Genomic DNA, 14,654 nt, shown 5'->3' with positions numbered 1-14,654 from the left:
GGGGTAGCTTCAAGTTCAACCTTGGGTTTTCAGGTCCATGCAGGTGGTTCGCTTTTTAAATCAATATGGTAAATAGTGCTGATGCACACATAGTGAGAGGGTATTAGTAGACTGAAAGTTTTGCCCCTCCGTAATAAGAAACAGAGATTTTTAAGACCAGCTTAATTCCTTGCTCTTTTTTCCCCAGCTTGCTGCAAGCAATTTTAAACCAATTTTGTTGCTCGCTGTGTTAATATAGTGAAGAAATCCTAAGGGCTCCAAAGCCTCGTACTTGTTGACCCTTATAAAAATTTGCAAGTATGCCTGCTTACCAGTTTGAATTCTATTTTTCTATTTGCTCTTTACTTGCTCTCAGACTGCCTGGTTTTGCAGCTGAGAGAATATGACTAAAGTTGTCTTAAACATCACAGAAATACCTTCATTTTAACCTTAAAGGAATAAAAAGTTATAGCCATTAGAGCTGGATATAGGAAAGTTACTTACACGTTTGGTATTTTGTATAACTCCCTTCATGGCTATACAGAGATTTATTTATATAGTGTTTTTATACTCTTGCTGATCACTTGAAGCACACGAAAATTCATTCTGTAGAGCTTTTTTACTTTCAGTCACACGCACTCACATGCTGCTTTGGCTGAAGGACTTGTGTTACATTTATCTAGAATGATCTTTTTACTCTCTATTTTCTTTTCTAATATTATAGCCTGCTCTGTAAAATAAGACACTCTTCTGCTAATACACCTGCTCTTTTGTGCACTTTTTCATATGTAGTAAATACAATCTCAAGTGTTGAGTTAATAACTGCCTGCATATAACCAGTTGCATATAATAACTTATCAGTGTAAGGGTAAGTGTGGCAATATAAGACAAGGATTTTCTAGGTAAACTGAATTTATTTCATAGAATATATTCCCAAAGGCTATTGTACCCCAAAGAGTCTCTCATCACCTGCTGCAGAGAGCAGACAGAAGTACGGGCCAACACTGTCTATTATTGTAAAAAGCTTTCCACTGCTGTTTAAAATGTTATTTTTAAATCATGTCCACAGTCCTATCACTGTGTGCACCCTCAAATGTTAGTGGGTTATGAAACAAACAAAATCTAGTGTTATGGGTTTGGTATGCTGTAGTAATCTAAGAGAAAAAAGACACATCTTTGCATTTCAGCGGGAAAATATGAAAATGTCTCCAGTCCACATCTGTGTTTTGCTCCAGCTACCAATACTTAAGAAAAAACAGGGGGAAGTCGCTGAATTGTTCTTTACAAGGTCATGTGAAATCATGTGAACTGGCAAGAAGGAAACTGTAATCTTATGATTATTTCATTTGCAAGCATTTAAAAGAAATTGCTGGAGAGTACTGGAATTGAAGATACAGGCTATTATTTTTAAGTTTATTTACTTGGAAAAACAAATATTATTCTTATAAATATACACTGATTAGTGTTTAATTATGTTTTATAACAAAATAATGCGTTCTAATAACCTTAGATTTAATCCATTAAAAATACGCAGGAGCTGGCTCTGGTATTGTGGAAGACACCATGTTACTCTACCATGTTGAATACAGTGGTCAAGATGGATATTGCCATTCTGCCTAATCATATTATATGTTTGTGGCTAGAGACCAGCCACATACGTAGTACACAAAAGGCGAAGGAGAAAAGAACCTGTAGGCATTTGTGTACCAATGAGGCAAATTTCAATTCTTGTCTGAACCTTTAGACTCAACATATGGAGTTTGTTTATGTGTCATGAACTGAATTCAGGCCTTTAATGCAAGACAACATGTTTATTTATTCCTGATATTATTGTCAGCAGATTAGAAGTGTGACCCCCCCATCTCCAGACAGCTGTCGGCTAAACAACAACAGCTGTTAAGCAAAAATTGTGGCAGCTAATGATAGCTTTGTGTGTCCTTCAAAATCACACTTTTCTCCCGATACACCATCATATGAGAGCAAATTCACTGTCCAACAATGTTAGATTCATTTTAAAGAATGTTTCACTTACACCGGCCAACAGCAGCTAACAGAGGATAACAGCAGCTAACAGAGGCTAACAACAGCTAACAGAGGCTAACAAAGCTAACAGAGGCTAACAAAAGCTAACAGAGGCTAACAACAGCTAACAGAGGCTAACAAAAGCTACTGATAGAAAAGTCCAGGACATTCTCAACAACTAACCTCAGTGTCACTATCACTTATCTCATACTGGGCTTCTTTCACAAAGTTTTACAGCCTCATCCAGAGTTAATAGACAGCAGTTCTCACCTGGCCTATTGATAGCTGAGGTAAAGAGCACACAGACAGCCTACGCTGACTACAGATGAATAGCGGCCAGCGTTTGGAGGGGGCTGCCAAATATTTAACAAATCAATTAAAAAATTTGGAGTGTTTATATTAGTCAAATATCTTAAAATATACAATGTTTTGGTTTGGTTTTTGGTTTTGTTTTTTTGCGTGGTGGGGGTGGGGGGTTCTTTTTTACAGTAGTAGAAACAAACTGGCTGGCCACAGCCATTATGGGTTAAAGTGTAAATTTTATGCTTTTGAGCTCTAATTCTGTTCGTGCTAACAATTCAGTTGACTAGAATCTGCAGTCTACTGACATCTAGTGGTGAGATTTTACATACTGCAACTTTAAAGTAATTTCAGGATAATGCGAGACTGTGCAAATCTTCATGGTTTTCAGGCGTTTCATGCATAAAAGTAAACACCAAGAGTCACCACATACAGTCCAAAATCTGTACTATATAATGTGTATATATATTTTTTTAATTGTTACATTATCACTTCAGTAATTCCTTATTTAAAACACTTTCTGGTAAAAGCAGGCGAATCCATCTGCATATAAATGTATTCTGCGTGAACACTTTTCCCTACAGAAGTAGTTTTAAACTGAGTGTGCAACTGAATCTCTACGGTCGCTCTTTGGGGAATGTCTCACTGGAATAGTCAGAGTGAGCAGGACCCCATATATCCACCAAAACTAACAGGATTAAACCTGACTGGGTAGGGAGACTGATAAAGGGGGGGGGGGTTAGTGGAAGAAATCAGGTTCTCGTCTTTCACAGCAATGGGAGAAAGAAAGGAGGAGGGGAAAGAAGAAGCAAGTTATGAGCATCAAAAAGAAGAGGGTAAGGAGGAGGATCAGAAGAGACTGATCAGTGTGGCTGGAATGGTGGGGGAAAGCAGAGTATGTCTGTGTATATCTATACATAAAAAATTATTTTATGTTTACCTACGCAAGTGTTTCCACCATGGATGAGTAGTCCTCCTTCCATCAGCTCTGCAAGGCATATATTCACCAAACCTGTCCCGTGGGCAATTTAAGAGCAATTTCGAAATGCGTTCACACTTTAATGCCTTCAACACACACGCACACACACACACACACACAGACACACACACGTGCATATACACAAAGCCATGTAGTGCAGGAAGCATAAAATCAGAAAGCACAGGTCAGCAAGATTTGGCATTATTAATCGAGCAGCATCTAATATTATATTAATATTTAGCAATATTAATCAACTATGGTGAGGGACGGGGGGGGGGGGGGGGGGGGGCTGTTTTGCATCATCCCATGCTGAGTAAAATATGTTTTCCATAAGGTTGTCTTTTGCAAAGTGTGAGCCCTGCTCTGCTGGGTTTTTACATTAACACCCTGCAAGAAGTCATTCACCACAAGCACTGCAATTTCCTAAGTAATAAGTCAGCATGTTATATTATTCAATAGTCTTTCAGTTTCCTCTGGAAGCTACACCAGGGTTTAAAATCATGTTCCTGCTAATGTTTTAGCTATTAAAAAAAATGTTTCACCGAGACCTGAAAAAGAAATCTGATTTGCTTACTAATGCATCTGAAAGCAATAACTACTCCCATAAGCGAGGCTGGTGTAGCAGATGGAAAAATGTAAATAAATGATCAGTTGACAATCATACTGCGAGCTTTTTCATGAGAGAGAGTTGTTAGAACCACATAAGAAAACACAATCAACAAAATCAAGAGGAGGTGTGAGTTTATTTAAATGGTAAAATAAGAAGGGGAAACCGAGTCACCATCATTAATTTTCCAAAGTCAAAAAGTTTGTGCTACAGATTTTGTGTCTGGTGCTGAACTCTAAAAAAAGGAAAAGAAAGAGAAAAAAAAGTTTGTCTTTTCATCTCACTGCAGCAGGTTTTTGAGAATGTCCTTCAAAAGGCCCTTCCTAAATCCACCGGTGTAACATCCACTCTGCTAAAAAAAAGCCCTACAGGCTAGAGAAGAGGACTTAAACTGTTTTAGATCTTGAGTACAGCTAAATAAATGTAGTTGAAAATGAATGAGCAGAGCTCTGCCAAAAGGTGTGACCTAGTCAACCTTGCTCAAGTCCCAAGTCTACATAAAACGAAAAGAGTATGTGAGTGGAGAGGAGCCACAGTAATTTCTGCTTGCTGCTCAAAGCAGCCTGTAATCACTCTGCTCCCAGCTGCTCTGGGATTTCTATCTGCCCCTGCAGAGAGAAAACCTGTTCGCTTTGTAACAGGTTTGGCTCGTCTTATCTCCACAACAGTGACAAAGTGTGAATTCTGCCCTACAGTTGCACCCTGGGCCGCTAGAATGTGTTCTTTGCATTCAGCTACAATGTGAAGTGAAAGAGGTGGTATGGATGTGTATAAAGTGAAAATGGAAATTCATGTCAGTGCACAATAACACATCTGCTCAAGCTGAAACTTAATTTAAGAGTAAACTTTGCAGTTAGAGTCAGATAGTTCTGTGCATGTGCAGAGGCAGCAGCAAACAGCCGGAGGCCAGGAGAAGAGGAAGTGAATTAGTTTGAGTTTGTGGTTTGTCTGGACCTCTGCACATGCACAGAAAACCTATCACACACATCCATGTGCTGTTTATCGCTATGGATGACAAAATTTATCTGTCACATAAAAAGATGCTTCAAACTCTATGATCTTGCGTGAAACGCAAGACGATTTGGCCTGCCTCATCACTGCCTGCCGTTTATTTACTTTCCGGCTCTTTGAAACGTCGCGGCAAAATGTCAAAATGTCGAGGAAAAGCACAGAGTTTTTTAAATGGACTAACAATGAGGTGGAGTTGTTGCTGCGAGTAACACAAAGGTACAAAGTTGCAAAGGCAAGTGAGAATTAAAGAATTTGAAGAAAAGCTATCTGAAGCATGTACAAACTATTAATCTTTGATAGGGATGTCAAAATTGAGAGCAAACAAAACAACTGCTGTATAATGCCCTCTGCTATCTTAGTTTAATTGGTCACTTGACTGCATCACATGACTAAAATGTGTCATTGCTTTAAAAAAGTCTCCGTTTTTGCTGTCCATGCTGCGACGCGAAAGCACCGTTTTCAAATGTACGCGTTTTTGAGAGCGTTTTCAAAACACTGCGTTTTCGTTGAGTGAAAACACCGTCTCAGTGTGGACATGAGGACAAACCGGGGAGAAAACGATGCGTAAAAGTAAAAAAGGCATCGTTTGCAATGAATTTGTGATTCTGTTGCCTTTGAAATTGTTGGTTTGAAGACGGGGACCTGGTCCTCAACCGCTCAGTTAGTTGCTGTCTTCAAAGCAACTTTGGTGCATCAAGACGGCAATAAAATTCAATCAGTTTGCTATCAGTTTTTAACTCATTGGTGTCCAGTTTGCAATTACACACAATCTGTTTGTGATGATACAGTGATTAACTGTGATTAGTCTGGAAAAACACAAATATCCTGCTGTCAACATACGCAGATATTCACTAAAAACTTACAGAGTCTGGCCAAAACCTACAAGATCTGAAGCAGAAACTTAAAGATTCCTCCAGAAATAGTGATGTAGTTAAAGCTGGTCGGTTGATTCAAGATGCCCAGTATTCATGCTTTTATATAGGCACTATAACCAGGATGCAACCACTCAGCAACCTCTTAAGTGACCTAATGGAAAGAGACTCATTGCAGAGGAGTTGTGCTCAGTTACTCTGACTGATTCAGAGTGACTGCAACATGTTGCCAGTCTCCATCTATACATTAGACAGAAGTTATTTGCTTCACCATTCTGTCTGAGAAGGATTGTAATCAATCAGTGATTATTTGGAGACAGGTTGCCTCCCACCAGGCGACCTGTGCAGATGCCCTGCATTCAAAGGGTTGGTCGCCCGGAGGTTTGGTTACAGCAACTGCTTCCGATCAGTTGCTGAATGCAAAAAAAACAAAAACAAAAAAACAATGCAATTCTTTCATCATATTTTTACTTGAGTGTGACAAAACCATTCATGTCTTTTTCATGAAATCATGATTAACTCAAGTATTGCTTTAGCGAGTGCTGACCTCATACCTTTTAAATTCCTGGAGTGGTTCCTATTCAATCAAAGAGCTCACACATAAATCAAGCTAAATATTCCTTTAGGGGTTTCTTCCTTCCTTCTTTCCCAGCCACAGTGCCCTTGAGCAAGGAATCTAGACTTCAGGCCCAGCAGAGCAGCTGAGAGAACACCGGGTGGATGCAGCTGCAGTTAGTGGTTCCCAGTGTGTGCTCCATTGACTTTCTTGGATGAATAAAGGGTGATACCCCATAAACACTGATGACTGATACAGACACTCAGAGAGATTATATAGCTCATGTAGCCTGCACAGAATGCTGTAAGGAATCAGAAAGAGGGACTGGAAAGTGGAGATACTATTATAATGGGAATAAATCACGCTACACTCTGGGGCTTGAAAATGAAACCTGACATGGGCCATAAATCTTCAGGGATGTAAATAAAGCAGGACCAGAAATTAGATATTAGAACTTCAATATCCGATGACACCAACTCTAAAATGCTTATCGTTTTATCTAAGGAGCAAAATATTATACAAATAACTAACATTTTCCAAGAAAGAGGAAGATAGAGAAAGGGTAAAAAAAAATAAATAAATAAGAGAAAAAAGATTTGGAGAGCGCAAAGGAAAAGAGCAGAAAGAGAGATTAATGCAAGCAGTAGACAGCATGAGAAGCGAGAGAGAGAGAGAAAGAGACAGGGATTATGAGTACTTTTCTTTTGCAGCCTCATCACAAACAAATAAGCCGATCGTCAAGACCCAGCCAGGCAATTAATATTCAAGGAATTAGTTTTCTTTTTAAAAAGGAGGGGAGAGGAGATTTAGATTCTTTTCCTCCCTTTGCTGCACGAGGATCCTTTTTGCGAGCTTAGGCTTTAAACAGCTTGAAATCACTTTGACAGCCTGCTCTATCTCATGGAATACACACACACACACACACACGGGCACCCGCAAACACACACTACAGGGAATTTTAATTTTCAACCTGTGAAATTGTAATTGCCTCCCGTGCAAGAGGCAAAGGATTGTGGGAAGGCAAACTCCCATGTATCAGCTCTGACAGTACGACTTCTTTATTTGATCGTCATTATCTATTTATTGGTAAGTTTAAGTTTTGAAGTAGTTTTTATCTCTTATTTTCCTGCTCCCCTTTCGCCTCTGTCTTTTCTTCCACTCTCGCACTTTCTTGCGCTCAGATCTGTTTCACAGCGCTGAGGCGAGCCTGGCAGAGCTGACATTAAATTAACTGGAGCTGTCAACGACAGGAGGAGGGTGGCTCGGAAAAAGAAGAGAAAATGAAAAGAGCAGGGAGGAGAGGACGAAACATAAGGAGGAAATGAACAAAAGAGAAAGAAGAGTGATAAAGAGAGAAAAAGAGCAAAAGGTGAACCCCCACCCCCACACCCACATGACAGGAAAATGTGACGAAAATGTCTTCAGGGAACTTGAATGCCATTATTGTTTTTCCTTTTCTGTTCATTTTGTAGTTCTGACTCCTCTCGCTGCGAGGCTGCCCTGCGAATGACTTCTCAACTCCATACGTGTGATTGTTGTTTTGCAGACCGCCTGCCTTACAAACTGTCAGCAAAAGCTATGTTCAGCTCAGAAAGAAAAAAATAACTTCAAAATATGGCATGAAAGCCTTGCACGTGCATGTAATTAGCTGTGATATTAAGTCATTTTCAACCTGTCAGTGCTCTTCTCCCTCAACCCAGACACTCGCACTATGAGGTGAAGAGGTGCCTATTAAATAACAGCTCCCTTTTATCAGAACCTAACAGTGAAAGTCCTTTAGATGTATGAATATGTTTGGATATGATTTGAGTTTGTCTTCTGCTATATGTGCACCGAATGGGAAATGGAGGACAGGTGAGTTTACCTACTTTTTTCACCAGTGAATGTCCATAACATCAGTTCAGTTCTATTGTATCAGTACAGTGCCAATTCACAATAACAGTTGCATCAATGTGCCTTATATTTATATTCTAAGGCAAAGACCCTACAACAATCCCAAAAAGCACACAATAATAATGGATTGCATTTATATAGCGCTTTTCGAGACCCTCAAAGGGCTTCACAATTCCACTATTCATTCACTCTCACATTCACACACTGGCAAGCTACAGTTATAGCCACAGCTGCCCTGGGGCAGACTGACAGAAGCAAGGCTGCCATATTGTGCCATCGGCCCCTCTGGCCATCACCAGTAGGCGGCAGGTGAAGTGTCTTGCCCAAGGACACAACGACCGAGACTGTCTAACCCGGGGCTCGAACCGGCAACCTTCCAATTACAAGACAAACTGCCAACTCTTGAGCCACGATCGCCCTACACAACCTAGTAGCAACCATTTGGCAACAGTGGGAAGGAAAAACTCCCTTTTAACAGGAAGCAGTGTCCAGCAGAATCAGACTCGTGGAGCAGCAGTCATCTGCCAAGACCGGTTGGGGGTGAGGGAAGGGAGAAGAGAGTTGAGGGAAACAGCACAGAACTATAGGAGAAAGCCAGAGTTTATATACTAATACTTGCTAATGAATAAATACAGTAGTGGTGTATGAGTGAAAAGAGATACAAGTAATGAAGAATGCAGAGATGAGTGAGAGATATGACAGAGGGAGAAAAGCAAAAAAAAACTAATGAGGTGAAAAGGGGGATGATATATCATTTTAAAAAGTAAGGCAGAAGAGAGAGGCTGCCCTATTGTAGTTATTTTTAATATACCAGAGTAGCTTTCAATATCCTTATTCACCTTTTGCTGGATGATGGTTATTGCTCTCAGTTCATCTGTGTGGGGAAACATTTTTTAGCTCCTGTCCCTTCTTTCTTTAGGCAGTTTTTCTACTTCTCATTGGCTGCCTCATGCAAACAAAAGTTTTCACCAGCGGGTGGGTGGAGCTTCTGAGCCTGAACTGATCTCCGCTCAGATTGTGTCACGGTTTGGCAGGGCAAACCGTCGTGGGAGTGTAGTGAAGGAGGACCCAGGCGCGGAGCTCTGTGTGCTTAGCAGTGCGTTTATTTACAGTGATGGAAAAACATGACAATAAATCCCCGTGCTCTCCCGACTCCTGTGACGTGTCCTCTTCCCAGTGCTAGTACTCCTGTCTCCGCTTCTCCGTGATGAGCACCCCTGTGCTCGCTGTCCTCTCGTCTTCCCGCTGCTCCTGGGGACATAAGAGAGAGGCAGCCGTCAGACACACAATAATGCAGCAGACTTAAACTATGAACTGGTCGAGAGACTAACGTGAAGCCACACAATGATCCAGCGTCGGAGAGCGCTCCACCACACTCAAGTAGCTCCTCCGACGAGGCCTGATCAGCTGCATGTGTGTCACGGTCTTCAGGTGTGGCCAATCACCTCCCAGGGCCACACCCACCAGGCCTGAAGATGCCTGTAAACGAGTGCTTACAGCACACCTGCATCCACACACATATATCTACAAGCAGGGAGAACGAGGGACAGCAATACCAAAAATACATATATTATAATACAAGTTCATAACTGGTCAGGGTCCCTGGGTTGCTCAGACCCAGATACCCTGACAGATTGACGTGATACAGAGCCGAGAGTGATAAAAGACTTTGCGTTTAGAGCGGCCTGAAGGGATGTTTCACACAGAAATGCGGAGAAAGTTTCTGGTCTGTCAGTGAGGGTGAAAGCATGCAGCCTGTTCTACAGTGACCACTTGAGTCATAGCCTGGAGGATGTGTGGAGAAACCCACCATGGCTGGATCTCTGGACCTTTATATCGATCTACAGTGTATACGTTTTTTCTGGTATTGGTTTATTCAAGTAAATTTTCTTTTTCCAATCGGTTTGAGAACAGTTTAATTTCTTCATGTAAATTTAATTGGTCAGACTGGGCTGAGTTCTTGACCTCACCAATATTTGTTCTGACACTTTGTCCACTATGCAAGTTGAAACAGTAGTAAATAATATGTACACTTATTCAGGGAAAGCCATCTTCATGATCGCTTAGCACAGACCTTCCCAAAGTGTGGGGCCCGCCCCCTGGGGGGGCGCAGAGCCATTGCAGGGGGGGGGCGCGGTATGAAAAGGGGGGGAAAAAACCCAAAACGCTTGGACACTGCTAGCACGGGGCGCCTACAGAAACGCAAAGCAGGAGATGAAGCATTGCAGAATATGTTTCCAAACCAACTTCATTCTAAGCCAAAGACTAGAAAATATGGTGAAGCATATCTGCCCTTTGGCTTCACCTGCACAAGTGCAAAGGTAGGTCTCTGTGACAGAATTGGTTTTCCCTGCGTCTGGAGCAGCGCTGGGCTGTTCAAATCACGGACAAACAGTATCCCACATTCTTGATTTTTAGTTCACAAACACTTGTTGTAATGACTAACTACTACATTTTGGAGATGTTAGCTCTTTACACAGTAAAGTTACAGTGGGATACAAATAATATCAGGCTGATCCTGCCATGATTTGTCCCCTCGGTTCAAATCACAGACTAACAGTATCTCACAGCTGTTTATGTTTTTGAACCCATTTTGCACAGAGAGGTATTTTTGAAAAATGTATTGATAGCAATGTTGAATATTATTACACAGGAAAAAAACAACTACATGTAAAATAATCACACCGTGATGCCTCTGCCTGTCTAAATGGAGGGACAGTAACTGCGTGTGTAAATGTAAGCGTGTAAAACCTGAAGATAGTCAGACTAACAGTATTTTGTCTCTATCTGTCATTCTGCAATTCATCTCATGTAAACAATAACGTGGTGCACAGCGTGACGTGAATAAAGGCACATACCTTTGATGTTGCGTGACGAACTGTATTCCTCGTCCACACGTAAACGCAAAAACTGAGTTTTAAAACAATCTCCGTTTTCAGTGATTCGAAACGCCGTTTACGTGTGAACGAAAGGTCCAAACGCATAGAAACAGCTACGTTTTCAAAAATACTCGTGTAGGTGTGGACATAGCGTAAAAGAGTTTGTAGTTTATTTTATTACCACCTGTAATTTATTGCAGATTACTTGTATTTGCTTAATTGTTTACATTCTGCAAAATTTTTCAAATTTAAAGATTTGGTTGACCTCAGAACTGCGCAAACAATGTACAAAGCAGCGAATAAATCTTTGCCCCACAACATTCAGAACTTGTTCCAAATAAGACCAAATACTCATGACCTGAGAGGAATCCTTATGTTCAGCAAGCCAGTAGTGAGGACAAATGCAAAATATCAGAGCATTACAGTCAGAGGAGTTAGTGTGTGGAACACCTATACAGATGCAATCAAGACAGGTAATCAAATACAAAAATTCACACGATTGTTCAAAAATAATAAATTGCATGAATATATGAAATCTTCGTCTCAGTGACTGAGTTGTCTCATTGTGTCCTCATTTTTTATAGATCAAGGGTCGCCCAACCTTAAGTGTTCATTAAGGTGTTTGTCACATAGATATAAAATAAGCTCAGAGATTAAGCGGCTGTTATAGACAGGGTTTATAACAGTTTATGTAAAAATGTAGTTTGTTGTTGTTCCGGTGTACGTGCTGAAAATGGTTTTATTTGTGTATGTTCAATGTGTTAGACTTGTACACAGTTAACCATATATGATCAAATAATGTTGAATCCTGGATATGGATTTGTAAGCAATGAAATTTGAAATAAGGGGGTAGGAACAGGAAAAGTGTAAACTTCATCCTACTCCTTTTCGAGCACACAGTAGACATAGATATATACATGAAAACTTGATGATTTTTAAGGTTGGTTTTTTTTGTTTGTTTCTGTTGTTATTTCAATTATATTTGCATGTTCGAAATAAAATTATATCTATCTATCTACTAAATGTTTGAGGTGTGAAATAAACCGCAATGGAGCAAAATATGGGTGTGTGTGGATGGAGGATGTGTGCGTGCGGGGGGAGGGGGGGGGGGGGGGGGCGCGAACATTTTTCTTGTAAAACAAAGGGGGGCCCAGCAAAAAAAAGTTTGGGAACCACTGGCTTAGCAGATATGATGTATCTACATATCTCTACTTTTAAAAACACCCTTAATTCAGCATTCTTCTTTCACACATGTGAGAATATCGCCAATAAACATTAACAATGTAGTTATGTAAATGAGCATTGTTTCATGCGCGGACAACGCTGCAGGAACACTTCACCATGGCAACAAACCAGCCCTCAGGAGTCTCAGGCAATGTACAGTTATTTCCATGACAACATCATTAAAAGTTTCTTGGAAGCCAAGTGAAGTACTCTAATCAAACATTAGCAAGAGGAAAACAGCTACGAGACCTCAAGGTGATCTCTCTGTTTTTCTCTTCTGTTTTTTTCTTTTTTCAAATTCCTATTTAAAAAGATATTATGCACGTTCCTGCTGTTTGATGAAAAATATTCAACTCAGACGGTTCATTAAACTAAAACCTGCTAAATGTGGCACATTACCGCAATTAGCAAAGTTTCTCGGAGTTACTTTTTTGACCCTTCCCACGGTAAAAGTGAGTTGTAAGCTTGCCAAGATCTACAGCGTAGCTCTTATCTGAGCAAACTTACCTGAGTGAAGTGCTCTCTCTCTCAGAAGAAGAAAAAAAAGCAGCTATGAGCAGTCCAGCAGTTCAATGAGAAGCTTTTCATTAAGTATCCAGAAGCCGGAACAAGTTGAACATAAATGACATCATGAACTCCTAAATAGACTTCATTTTGACAGGGCTTTTGTGTGGAGAGATTTTATTTCATCGACAAGATTTCACGACTATGCAGACGAGTTCACGATGACTTAACAAAAATCTTCTATCTTTTTTTAGTTTCAGACAGATAAACTAAATGATTTTATCCACTTCCTGTTGTGCAAACAGCACACACTTGGCATGTTTAGGGACATTAAAACTGTCTCCAAACTAATAACAGCTTTTAACACCAAGTAATACTGCGGCGCTGCCGTGTCTCTGTGTGCTTATTAAAGTGCTTTCAAGAACAATGAAACTGTGGAGCTAAAATATTGACTTTGGTCTCCCGTCCCACTGGTGATTACAAACACCCTTAACCGTTCAAAGTCAAAGATGTATGTAGGTCCATCAAACACGAAGACACAAAACCAGAGACACACAAAGAAACACACTGAATCAGAACTGGCAAACCACCAAGACGCTCAATAGAGCCAATCTCTCGCTCACACGCCAGGCTGTGAATTCCCAGTTTGCTTTGCAGCGACAATGGGGTGTGTGTGCAAGTCTGTGTCTGTGCGTGAGTGCAGATAAAAACGCCACAATCACTGAATGCAGGCACAAGGGCCACCAAACTAAATGCTTGGACGGAGCTGGCATGAGGACCCATGTACACACACATATATATGATTAGGAATGGATATGCTTGCCAAGACAGTTTCCCCTCTGTTCCAGAAGGCACTAAGGTGCTTAAGCACTCAGCCTATATAAATGGAAAGGCAGAGTGTGACAGAAAGAAGGGGTAGGGTGGGAGGTGAAGAAGACAAAGCAACAAAGCAAGTTGGTCACCAAAATTGCAAAAATTAATTGGTTACACCCATGTGGGCTTTCATTCACACTCAACAATTGCACTTGGGTCTAGTTGGAGCAAATTAAGCCAGTTTTAGGTGAAATATCCATCAGTGCAAATATTTCCATTCATTATCACAATCCGTCCTTGTCCTTACTCAATTAATAGCCGGAGTACTCCCTGTAGCTCAAGTCTGATATGGCTTCAGTGTGCTTCTTTACAACATGCGTTTACGATGTCGGTGCATGCAGTGCGTGCAGAAATGTGCGCAAAATTTGGAAGGTGGTGAGGAAAAGAAGGATTTTTCCAACCTTGTTTCCAAAGAAGGTCACGGCGGCAGCTGGAAATTAGTGCAGCGCTGCACGCACATTAGCGGATATTGTTTCAGCCAGGCCTCAGTTGTAAGGTAATGTCAATCACTGCTCTTACTGTGTATCTGCCCCGGGGCCAAGTAGACCACCCTCCCTCCAGACACACACGCAAGCGCTCACAGATCGCAGTATTTTCATATTTCTTTTTGTGGGCTCGTCATCCTGCGTCAATTAGAATCAGCGCTGTAATAAATGGTGCGTGAAAGGCTTTGATGGTGTAAATATTTTATTTGCACCTTCAGCGCTGTTGTCCGTGTAATCTCGCTGCTGCAGCTTTGACTGGCGTGGAGGAAAGATGCTGGTTAAAATTCTGAGCTAAAACACACGGGGAGAGAAAATGATATTTTTAATGAAACCGTTGTGAAGCATGCTGAATGACAGCATGGTAAATTGACTGTGCTAAATTGGGCTTAACCTGACATATATCAACATGGGATTTATGTCAGGTTTTTTCATTCTCCGTACTTTAATGACTGCTTTCCTGCAGGAAAGCG

The sequence above is a fragment of the Perissodus microlepis genome, chromosome 11, assembly GCF_051167445.1.
Source record: "Perissodus microlepis isolate ML-2025 ecotype Zambia chromosome 11, ASM5116744v1, whole genome shotgun sequence".
Lineage (NCBI taxonomy): Eukaryota > Metazoa > Chordata > Actinopteri > Cichliformes > Cichlidae > Perissodus > Perissodus microlepis.
The sequence above is the reverse complement of the archived record's forward strand: the minus strand, read 5'-3'. Positions refer to the sequence as shown.